The sequence below is a fragment of the Balaenoptera musculus genome, chromosome 20, assembly GCF_009873245.2.
Source record: "Balaenoptera musculus isolate JJ_BM4_2016_0621 chromosome 20, mBalMus1.pri.v3, whole genome shotgun sequence".
Lineage (NCBI taxonomy): Eukaryota > Metazoa > Chordata > Mammalia > Artiodactyla > Balaenopteridae > Balaenoptera > Balaenoptera musculus.
The window spans coordinates 3,076,016-3,089,256 of record NC_045804.1 but is presented as its reverse complement, the minus strand read 5'-3'; positions in this window follow the sequence as shown (position 1 = coordinate 3,089,256).

Below are 13,241 nucleotides of genomic sequence, written 5' to 3'. Positions count from 1 at the left end.
TCTAAGAATGGCACGTCCTTCCTGCATGCTGCTGCCTGCACAGTTTCCTCTAAAGCAATAGGATTTAGTCCACAAGACTTATTTGCCATTTGTCACACACAGCGATGACGCCTAACTGATCTGGCAGACCTGGGAATGCAGCATGTCACATAACGCAGTGGTCCCCAACCTTTTCGGCACCAGGGACCGGTTTTGTGGAAGACAATTTTTCCACGGACTGGGGAGGGGAGGGGCGGGTGTTCAGGTGGTAATGCGAGCGATGGGGAGTGACGGGGAGCGACAGGTGAAGCTTCGCTCACTCACCCGCCGCTCACCTCCTGCTGTGCGGCCCAGTTTCTAACAGGCCATGGACCGGTACCAGGCTGTGCCCAGGGGCTGGGGGCCCCTGACTTAATGGCTTTTCTAAATAATTGAAATTTGTTTGATTGGGAATTATTTTCCCTTATGTAATGTATGCATCCTCAAACCCTAACTGGTTGCCCCTGTAGCACTCTGTACATAGTTCTAGTATAGCATATTTTGTTCCTCTCATGCTGTTACAGATATATTTTTCCCTGTATTTGTCTCCACCTACCAATGGGGAGCTTTTCAAAGTCTGCTGCCAGGTCTTTTTTTTTTTTTTTTTTTTTTTTTTTTCCTTATTGCCTTGCCCATGGCCGAGTAAATAAATGTCAGTGGAATGATGAAAAGAATGAAAGTAACAATATTTTCGAGTATAAGATGACTTTTGAATAATGACGCAGTAATGACTCATTATAATAAACATAAGCTATTTCATTTTTACCTGCAATAGAGTGGGCCTCCCAGGATACAATAAGAGCAGTGTCTTCTACATTAAATGACCCCAGACTAGCTTATTTAAGCCTTTCTGCTTGTTTTTCCTTCTTCTCCATCAATGAGCCTTCACTTCTCATTTTTGCTTCTGCCAGTGTGCCTTGAATTTACCAGGCTGTCACCGTGTTCTGTCCAATTTGTTGATTCTAATATGCACTGGGCTGAGAAATTATGTAACCAAGGTTGTTTAAAAATATATGCAAAGTAAAAGTAAATATGGTCTAAAGGGCTTAAAGTGGATGTATATTTTTGAAATAGTATGAGCATATGCTAAATTTGGAGTTACCTTGTTTTGGTCAGTTTCCTTTTTGGATAAAAAAGCTGCAGGATATGGATTTATGACATCTATTTTAGCTTCTCAGAGCACTTAAATGCTTCAGACCTTGTATTTGCTGTGTTAGGAATAGTTGAGAAAGAGCTCTGGAAAAGTAAGATACCTGTGTGTTTGCAAATATGCATATGTTTATACATTTCTGTCCAAGAAAATCATACACTCGTTTATGAGAAATCATTTGAATGCTTACTCTGTCCATTAAATATATCTTTGTTTTCCATCAAATATGTTGAAAACCAACAACAGGAAGTGGGATGTTTCTTTAAGAAGCTCACACTTCCAGAGCAGCTGAGTTATTATTTAGTAAATTCTCTCTGTTATGCTCTGGAGGCCTTTATTTATCTCATGTGGGTGAGACAATTACACTCCGAAAATGCCATATTCATCTTAGGGCCAGACATCATGTTACTGTCATTCTTAACACAATGATTGTGATGATCATTTCATTTGTGTTATCTGTGGCAGGTTAGCACTCTTAAAGGTAATATTCTACAGCTTCAGTTCATTCCCTTTTAACACAGATGGTGGTCCCTTTGACCTGATAGCCCTGCCATAAGATGCATGCAACTTAGCTTTTTCGAGAACTAACAATAACAACAACAAAACAAACAACTTCACACGATCAATGCGCCTCACTGTTGTAGACATTTAAGGAAGGTGCCACAAGCTACAAAGAAAATGCAAAACATATTTTGAGTAATGTCAACAATACTGTAATGATACTTTTGAAAGAAAGGTTACATACATACCTGAATATCTAAGTTTGGGGGTATGGGCTTTAACAGTTTATGTGTGTGAGTTTTTAAGTGTAAAGTGTATTTAAGTCTTTTTTTAAATTGTCAAACAATATATGCCCATTGTGAGATATGTACAAGATCAACATTACAAATATAGAAGAACGTAAGAACATACAGAAAATAAAATAAAGTCATGTTCCCACCATTATAAATACTTTGGGTATCTCTTTCCCTTTGTCCTATAGTTCTGTTTCTATTTTTATATCTTTATTTTTCATAATTTTAAATCAATTGTGTCATACTTTTTGAAAAATGAGTACCAAACTTTTTATATTTAAGCATTTGTCATGTAATCAAAAACTGTTTGTAAGCATATATTTTAATGTTTGCATGTATTTTATTTCCATAATATGTATGAACCATACTGTAATTAATCATCACCTATTCTTATGCATTTATATTCTTTTTTTTTATGCTCACAAGGATGTATTAATTGTCCTTGTAGATTAATGTTTATCTTCATCTCTTACTGTTTTCTTAGAGTAGGTTTCCAAATATGGAATTACCAGGTCAAAGGTTATGATCTCTTTATTTTCTTCCAGGTACTATCAGAATTTATTGAAGAGCTTCTTAATCTAGGGTTTGTGAACTTGCATGGGAATAAATTACATCTTTATTTTCACTCATCTCTAACTGAAATTTGGCATGTTTTCCAATTGTAATGTAAGCAACAAATCACAGTAATATTAGCATGACCTTGACTTTGTCACCAACACAAATCATGGATTTTTCACATCATGCTGGAGTCGTTGTAGACATTTCAAAATATCTTTCAAGTTCAAAACTACTTCAAAATTATGGTACTTATAAGACCTGCTGCTAGATCTTGTTATTTAATGTATTACTAAAAGAGGCATGTATATTACCATATTGCAGGTTTAAAAAATATTCTAATAGCTTTATTTTAATATAATCGGCCTCCCTTGCAATCTGACCTATTTCATTTGATGCATTTAAAAACACTACTCTGAGAAGAGGTCTGTAGGTGTCACCAGTTTGCCAAAGGGGCTCATGTACAGAAATCCATGCTTGTCCTGATGGTAGCAACTCCTCCTCAGAAGCCTCAAGGGCCAGAGCTCTGCCTGGAACTCCCCTTTGCCAAGACAGAGCTCTCGAGGGGCAGAAGAACCCTCACTTCAACTTTGGATTCTTGTCTTCTCTTCACTCGCACTAAGCTGACACTAGTGAAGCTTTCCTTTCGACTGACAGTTTGTTTCTTTGTGTGTGTTTTTTGTTTTTTTTTTAATTTATTTTTTATACAACAGGTTCTTATTAGTTATGTATATTATACATATTAGTGTATATGGGTATGATCTCTTACAACTTTTTTTTTTCTTTTTAATTAATTAATTTATTTTATTTATTTTTGGCTGTGTTGGGTCTTCGTTTCTGTGCGAGGGCTTTCTCTAGTTGCGGCAAGCGGGGGCCACTCTTCATCGCGGTGCGCGGGCCTCTCACTATCGCGGCCTCTCTTGTTGCGGAGCACAGGCTCCAGACGCGCAGGCTCAGTAGTTGTGGCTCACGGGCCCAGTTGCTCCGCGGCATGTGGGATCTTCCCAGACCAGGGCTCGAACCCGTGTCCCCTGCATTGGCAGGCGGATTCTCAACCACTGCGCCACCAGGGAAGCCCACAACTTTTTTTTTAATTGCAGTTCTTTCCAATTATATCCAGTGCATTGATTTTCAAGGATGTTCTAAATTATGACCTTGACAATGGTGATAGAACTGCACAGTGGGGAGAATTTGGGCTTCCGGTCAGCCTGATATGATTTGCAACATTGATCTAGCTAGTGTGAAAGATGTTATAGAGATTAGAAATAATGTACATGAAATCCCTGACCCATAGCAGTCACTTAGACCACGGTAGTTGTTTATACTACTACTGTGGCTACTGCTACTAAGGATGATGAAAATGACAAGATGAGTAAATAACTTAGTTGGAAGAATAAAATATTTTATTTTTTAAAAAATAAATTTGTTTATTCATTTATTTATTTATTTATTTTTGGCTGCGTTGGGTCTTCGTTGCTGCGCGCAGGCTTTCTCTAGTTGCGGCGAGCAGCGGCTACACTTTCTTGCGGTGCGCGGGCTTCTCATTGCGGCGGCTTCTCTTGTTGCGGAGCGCAGGCTCTAGGCACGCGGGCTCAGTAGTTGCGGCACATGGGCTCAGTAGTTGTGGCTCACGGGCTCTAGAGTGCAAGCTCAGTAGTTGTGGTGCACGGGCTTAGTTGTTCCGCGGCATGTGGGATCTTCCTGGACCAGGGCTCGAACCCGTGTCCCCTGCACTGGTAGGCGGATTCTTAACCACTGCACCACCAGGAAAGTCCCAAGATATTTTAAAGAGATATTTTTGCACAGTAAATCTTTAAATAACATAGCAGTCTATGGCAGTGCCTGATTATGTGCTAAAATCATAAATGAAGAGGTAAGTAACTGAGGCATTCAGGAGCACATTATAGCTACATCTGGACGTATAAACTGGTATTAGATAAGGGAGGAAAGTAAAGTGAATTCTCCAGTTGATGGTCAGCATTTGTATAAATTCACAAGTAAAGGGATATTAGGATTGAACATTAAATTTGGGCCAGAGTTTAGACCCTTAAGACAAGCACGAGGAGCTGACACTTTATTCTTTAGACAGGGAAGGATCTACAGATGTGTGAGTAGGAAGATAAGAGATGTAAGCAGGGCTGTTGCAACATTAATCTGTCATTTCTTCCGCCATTGCCTCTGGCTGCAGCCCTACCATGTGATCTTTTGTTCTGTTTTGTTTTGTTTTTTATATGATTTCCCAAGTCCCAATTTTAATTTATTAAGAAACAGAGATATAGAAATTACGTTCCAAGAGAGCTCCTCGTCTGAGTGGAAGCTGCAGATACGAATTCTAAGCCTGCTGATTTCACATCCAGAGTTTCCTCCTCAACTTGCTGCAGAACATAACTTTTCATAGCCTCTCTGCTCAGACAAATCTAGAAATCCTAGAATAGGACTTATATTTTTCACAGACACTTAGTAATTCCCCCCAAATTATTTTTACCCTGATTATAGTATATAAAGTTTGGCCTTTTACTCCTTACACAGAGCCTAATTCCCAATGTGTGGCTCACTTTTCATGCTGTGGGAGGATTTCTTCCATGTTAAAAATAAGTTTGATCAGTGTCTGAGGATTTGATTGAAAATTTTCCTCCGTCATTGACCAGTTTCTGTACTGCAGGCATAGAACCTCAAATGGTATTTAATTCCAGGCTTTTGATAAAGGTATGTTTTAGTATTCAAAGCCCTTGTGTATAGTTGCAAATAAATAAAACATGTATCACAACTATGCAAAAATAAAATGCTCGTATCCTACTATTGGCAATAACATGAATGACAAATGATAACAGAACAAACAACATTAATAGCATTATATGATTATTAAAAGAAAACCCAAGTTATGTCACTACTCACCTTATAGGTGCTTAATATTTTAATGTACTGATTAGGACCAAATCCAGATATTTCTTCTCCTGCATGTGGATTTGAGCTACATCCAGCTTATTTCAAATGTTACAGAAATTCAAATGAATTATCACTATTTTATAACTATCACTAACAAGCATTTTAGAAAATTGTTTCCATGGTTAGCAATAGAGAAACTCTGAGTTTACAACACAGACTTAAATTCTGTTCCTGGTGTTTCAGCTTCAGATCTTCTTATCACTAAAGAAGATCTCATTTCAAAACTTGTATTTATACCAAAATCTATTCTTTTATAGGGTTGGCATAACTGAGTCACCAAGTTAGCCAGGCAGGAACTGACATCACAAATAATGCTTTTTTGTAAACTGATTGTCATTTCCCTGAATGTAAACTGAAATATGTGTAGACTCACACTGTACCTGTTAAGTCAACTTGGGGAAAAAAAAATCAGTTAGGAGATTAAACCTCTCATATGTGTTAACACGTGCAATAGGCTTCCAAAAAAAAATCCTTGAAAAATAATGATATATTTCCCACTTGGGCAAAGGACAAACCCCAAAGCTATTGCTCTTAATGTCTATTATTTTTATATAAAAATGTAGTGCCTCCTCAGTACAGGTTTAAGTAAAGGAAGGAATGTACTTAATAAATTAATTGGCAGAAAGCAAGTTCAGAGTTTATCTAAACATTCAGGCACACACACACACACACAGAGTTATATCTGTTGACATAATGATGACACGCCTAAAAACCTCCTAAGAGGTTGAAGACAGCTGAATTTTGACTTGTAGTTGCTTCAGTCTGACAGAAGAGCTGTAGTCAGCATTGAGACTACATTTCTCAGCAAATTGCTGTCATGATTCTGATTTTATGGTGTTCAGGGTTCAGTTGTATCTTACAATTTACAATTTTTAAAAAATCATCTACTCATCCGTTGCACCCATATTTCTTATGTATTAAAATATCAAAACTTCAAAGTAGATAGTAGCAACTCTCTCAATATTTTCCGACAGTAGAATAACTATAAAGCTCTGAGGCTAAACAGCTTCAATATTTCCGTACAACACTAGCTAAGTATATGTATCATAAGCAGTTTCCTTAGAAGAGCAGACAATAATGAAAAGGTTATTTGAATTTTCTTGCAGAAGTTCTCTGAACATCTGCCTGGTCAAAGCATCATTTAGCACAAAAGACTTAGTCACCAATGCCATATCCATAGTTTCAAAACCCAAGCAGTATGATGGAAATTTATGCAAGGCTCTTTAATATTGGGCTCAAAATGAGTCAGCACTCTTTGCTAAGTGAATTAAGTACAGAAATTAGTTTACCCCTCGCTGTGTTCTTTCCTTATGCATTGCTTGTCTTGGTTCATTTTTTTTCTCCACGGTCTGTACGTTATTTCAAATCCTATCAAAAAGGGGGGGGACTGGGACCCAAATAGGGCCAGTAATCAAGGCAGAGTACTCAGCATTGTATGATTATCATAATTGAGTATTTGGTTCATCTCTAGAAATGCAGTTCAGGATCTGTGGGATTCCAGCTCCACAGGCCGCCTTGAAAAGCATAACCTACAAAGCAACATGCTGGAAAAAGCACCATGCACGCTTGATCATCTAAAACACCAACCCATATCCTGCAGGTGAGATAGTCCAGTCCGCAAAAAATTCATTTTTAAAATTATTCCTCCGTTAGGGAAAGCATTCTTTGTGAATTGACTTACAGGCCAGGACATCAAACCAAAAATGAAAGAAAAGACAAGAAAACGAGAAAGAACCCTAGGCCTTGACAGATGCTCTGTTCTTTCTCTTGTCTCCTGAACCCTCTTCCAAGTCTCCATCCGAAGGCAGCCTGACCTGCAGCCCATTTCAAGCCACAAAGGAACTGGAGGTCTTTCCTACAAAAGATTTCACCCCTAACTCCTTTGCAGACCCCCTCAGACCAAGAAAAAATTTTCTCACAGGATTGATTTTGAGAGAGTCTCTGAGTTCATGCTTGAAGCAAATTTCATAATTTCCTTTCTGTGCAAATACCAAGGTATTTATTTCTCTTACGTAATTTCCAGGGAGTCAGTTACATGACCTGACTTCTATTCTGTTGGTCCACTGAGGGACCTTACCGTCAAACAGTCACCCTTGGTGAGAACGTACCCAAGGACTGATCTATGACTGCAAAGGAACTTAACAATTCCTGGAAGGAAAAGGGTTAAGCGCCAGTAAAAACAGCATAAATTTACACATGACCTAGTGTGATTACACTTTTATTCTCTCCCTTGCAAAGGAGTAACAATGGTAACCCCCATAACTAATGCTTCTGGTCTAAAAACCTTCTCCCTAAAGGAACTGTTTTTACCCACGTTAGATGATCTCAACAGCCTTCTCGTTAGAAAGGATCTCTAGACAGAGAGATGGACTTGCTGGTGAGTTTTCTTTCCAAAGGATCTAAAAGATTCATTACATCATGGGAAAATCATCTCCACTATTGGGCTGTAAGGAGCAGCCTTATGTGATTGGTTTGTGATGGTTTGATTCTGACTGAAAAGTACTAGACTTACTTACTACTGCTTTGCCCCAAACCTAACTTGCTAGGAAGGGAAATGGCTTGAATAGCCAGAGGACTGGGCTTCAGAAAGAATTACGGGCAGATAAGTGTCACTGCAGTGGTTTAAGTTAAAAAAACAAAAACAAAAACTGTCTCTGATAATACCGCTTTTCATCAACCATCATGCTCTGCCTTCTTTCTGCAAAATATGGGAAGAGGATTGTCTAACAGGGGAAAAGTGTTTGGGGAAAAATAGAGGACCCCAATTTGTTTTCTTTTATTGATGAGATCAAATGCTTCAAAGAGTGAATGAGACAGATGCCAAAGTCTTTCCTGTCTTCAACCTGTAGTGGACGCTTCCCTAGATGAACGAGCGCATTGCTGCAAACTGAGCTTTCGGGGGGGGGGGATTTACCTGGACCAGTAGAAAGTGGGCAGAGCCCGAGTGGGGAGGTAGGCGCAGCCTCTCTCTCTCTCAACTCAGATCTCTTAACCGTCCACCAGCCCCCTTTCCTTTTCCCTTTTCCCTTCTTCCTCTAGGAATTTTCCATCAGCTGGAGAGCAAGGACATCAGTTGTCACAGTGATGAGAGAAGTTGCACTTTTGCCCTTGGCCGTGGATGCATCTGGGGGCCTGTGTTCATGCAGCAACAACTCAGGGGACACCCTGCCAAGGCAGCCCTGTTCTCTTCCTCTCCTCTCCTCCTCCTTCCTTGCTGTCTGCACACAGATTCCTCCAGGAAAAACGCTACAGTGCTTTTCTGCAGATACCTAGATATCCAGATACCTAGATCTGCAGAGATCTAGAACTGGTCTTGGGGACTTTTCAATACGATTGATTCTAAATAGTATTCAGTCTTAGAAGTCCTGATGAAGAACTGAATTAAAGTGGAAAAAGTAGCAACCCAGGGAAAAATAAGGAAACATTCAGAGACAGCGTCGTTGGAAGGTTTTTCTTTAAAAATCAGTTCTTCCAAAAATTCTTTGCGTGCAGGGACTACCCTGGCACGCGACTCCTAAATGAGTTCTCCCAAGCATATCCTCCTTCTTTTGTTCATGAAAAACAATATAAGATTGAACTTTTTTTATGGGAGATTATCTGCAGCAAGAAAATGACCCAGAGCAGAGATACACACTACTTGGTAGGGGAACATCTTTGTATTATAAGACCCATAGGAAATAAAGTCTTTCCGTGAAACCTGGGTTCTTCATAGAACAGAGGTCTGCAAACTACAGCCCCCAGGCCAGACCTGGCTCCTCATCTATACAGCCCGTGAGCTAAGCATGTTTTTATGTTTTTAAATGGTAGGGAAAAAAAAACAAAAGAAGAAGAATACTTTGTGACAGTTGCATATTTTATAAAATTCAAATTTCTGGATTTATAAATAATGTTTTATTGGAACATAGCCATGCTTATTTGCTTACATAATGTCTCTGATTGTTTTTCTGCTGTAATGCAGAGGTGAGAGGATAAGGCAGAGACCATATGTGGCCCACAAGACAGAAAATATTTACTATTTGGCCCTTTACTGAGAAAGGTCTGCTGACTGTTGGACCAGGATAATGCAACGGCGTGTAAGACCAAGCTGAGTCAAAAGGATGGGAATACTGTTCCTGATACTCGGATTCTAGGAGGCCGAATAAATTTCATTCAAGGGTTTGCTTAACTGTTGAGGCCTCCTTGTTAAAGTGGTGATAAATGCTCGGAGATTTATTTTCGGATTAACTACATAATGATTGTAAAATATGTATTCAACCACCACATATTTTCTGTTGAAACTCATTATCCTTGCTATATTTTGATCAAATTCACTTCCATATTAAAATTAAGTGGCTTCCAAGTGGGTTCGTAAAATAGAGTTAAGGTTACTATTAATATCAAGCCTTAAAATCAATGAATGTCAAAACTGATTCCACAGAGATTGAGTACATTTGGACCTATTTTTCAACCTTGTTTATTTTCTTGATTTTGGTAAATTTATAGCTAGATTGTTTCAAGCTTGCTGGTCTGTAAAGGGATCTGAGAGTCTGTGAAACCACCAGGTAATTATTTACCTTTGTGTTGCTTCAGTTCAACCAGTCTTTAATTTGATCTCATCAGCTATCATTGTGTTGCACTTAATAGCATGTAGTGATTAAAAAACAACATCAAAAACAACAAATAATTGAACAAATTGGATTAGTTTGCAAATCCTGGTAAATTTCCTCTAGGAACTGAAGTACAAAGTCACCTAAAACTTATTCCTCCTAGACATTTCTAAGAATTCATAGAAGTTAGGTCTTTTCTCCCTGAGGCCCATTAAATGTGCCTATAAGTCTAATTTAATCCTATTCTATAAGACTTAAATTTCCTTTAATATCAAAAGCTCAGATTAAAGATAGATATAGGGCTTTTGGACTTCTGCTCCTTTGAATATTTTCTTTAAAAGGAAGAGAAACTGCAGCCCATTCCATGATGAATTCCCCTGCCCCTGTTTTGTCATTGCACTATGAACAAGATGAAATGCTAAACCTACAGGCAGACCCTGAAAACCAGATTCTAACATGTGAAAGAAAAATCTTCCTAAAAATCTTGATTTTCAGTGAGCTTGCTTCTGATAGGTTTGTCACGGGACATTGTTTTTTCCTTAAGACAATTACGTAGTAGCATCAATGGCTGTACTTCCAGAGAGAACAATTAGCCGTTCAGATTATGTGGCATAGGTGCATACATTTTTCAGAATTTGCCTCTAAGAGTCAATTAAAGAGAAACCTAACGGGGAGGGATCGAATAGGAAGATGATGGGATTTTAAATATAATAAATGATTGTATTTCATGAGGAATTCCACGAAGAAAATTCATCAAATATTAAAAAGAAATAAAGCCAGCTCATTCCATTGCAATGGAATTTTCAGTTTCAGAATCTACTCTAATAAAATGAAAACGATGATATGAATTACCTCAAACAATAGAGGAGTCCCCCAAATCCATTAAATTTAATATCAAAATTTTTTATTTGAAAAAGGGAGTTGAGTGATCTTCGGGGTTAAATATTCATCAAAAATTCATGGACAAATGAATTGTCTTTTTTTTACCCTGAAGAGGGAGTTGAACAATGTTCTGCTTAGAGTTATTTTTCTGTGGTATCTTTGGCCACACTAAAATGGCATAAATTGTACTTTATTTTATTGGCTCTCTTAGCAATTTGATCTACTAGAAATAAAATTGTTATAGTCAATTTTAAAAACTCCTGCATGAATTTAAGTCCTCTGGCAGTCATATCATTTAAATGATTATAATGTAAACACAGTTCAATGAGAGTCATTACCTTGGTTCTCCATGCCTTGGGGGGTTTCAGTTCTATGACATTCAACATGGCTTTATTATCTTATTTCTTCTCTTTGTTTTTGCACAGTTACTTTAATCTGATGACCTCTGAAGGCTGATCTAAAGGTGTTGTTACTATTATGACATTATTATCGTCATCATCATTGTAGTTTTCAGTACAGAAAATGCTAACTTAGAGACCACTGCCTTCTTTCTTCATCGCGAATAACTGTATATGCCTTTAAAAACAATAATGTTGTGTCTTTTCAACACAGTGTTCTTACAGGAATATGGATTTCCTTCACAGAGGCTCCTGGAAAGACGAAACAGACTGGCAGCCATCCTTGCAAATAATCAGAACACAAGAAGGTAGTGCAGTGGATATTTTCAAGAGTGTTTCCTTTGTAAATAACCATACCAGCAAGTTTTTGGAAGCCTCTCTCTTGTTTACAGATTACGATCATCAAGAAAAATCAATGATTTATTCTAGTGACCCGACAAAGCATTTTACGTAAATATGAGCATGCCCCTCATTCAAATATTGAATTTAAGTAGCCCCAAAATAGCCATTAAAATAGAGTTTAGTTTACATCACAAATGGCTATTTTTCACTATTTTCAAGAATACACTTTGCACATGCCCTTGAATCAATACGATCACGCATGCCCTAATATAAACCCAAGCACAGCTTTACAACTACTTCATTTATTCACAAAACACCTGTTATCAGACGTGACTCCGTCACTCTCTCTTTAGAACACTTGGAATGAAAAATGAACTTCTTTAGTTTTTATGTTCCGATAAATGGATTGCAAATAACCCTATTAGATTTTAAACTTCCTTAACTGTGTGTTCTATAAGAGGGAATTTTAAAAGCATGAAAAATAAACTTAGGAGTCGAATTTAAAAAGACTTTTTTCTAAAAGGATATCAAAGAATGGATCCCAAATGAAGGCAGCACCAAATTCATTAAGGACTCTCTCGCCTCCCCGACTCCAAAAAAGTGGACATGGAGAAGGTCCATGGTGGAGGAAGTCTACAGCAAGGGTATATAGCAAAGGGTATACAGCTGGGTATGCAGTTGGCTTTAACTGAAAGGCCCAGTTTTGATATTATACACACATGTGGAAGAAAAACATTAAATCTAAATGGAAAAACAATAAGTTATCGTGAGGACAAATAAATGCTTGAAAGTTTCGTTTCTCAGTTGATTGCTATTCAACCCCAGCGTTGACCCAAAGTAGCCAGGTGGCCACTGTTGCAGAACAATTTCAGTTCGAAACAGATTCATGGTTCTCCAGCTCACGCACTCAGCCCTCAGCCCCTTTCACTAGGCTTTGTTACTAACCAGCGTGTGAAATAGTATCCAGACCCCTGGGCTAGGAGAGAGTCCCAACACACTTCACACATTTCCCTTCCACAGTTGGTTATATTGTATGACCAAACAGAGAGAGAGAGAGAGAGATGGAGAGCTGGCAGATTGCAAAGCGTCAGAGTTATCTTCTCTTTGGTATATTGATGTGGTAGGATGTCCTTCTTGAGCCAAAATGGTAATCTAGCTGCTAATTGCTAGATCTTCACAATTCATGTTTTAATAGCAGATCAAATTAGTTATCTCTGTTATTGAATCGTGTGAGTGCATGTGCCACTCGCAAAAATAAAGCATGTTAATTCGGAAAGCTGGACTTTTTTAAACGGATAAATTCTTGGGAACTAAGCTTTATAATAAATGTTCTAGATGAAGAAAAACACACAGTCATGCTGGCTGATGTTACTTTATTTTTTTTAACTTTTTATTATATATTGAAATGTAGTCGATTAAGAATGTTGTGTTAGTTTCAGGTGTACAGCAAAGTGATTCAGTGATACTTACACATGTATCTATCCTTTTTCAAATTCTTTTCCCATTTAGGTTGCTACATAATATTGAGCAGAGTTCCCTGTGCTATACAGTAGGTCCTTATTGATTATCT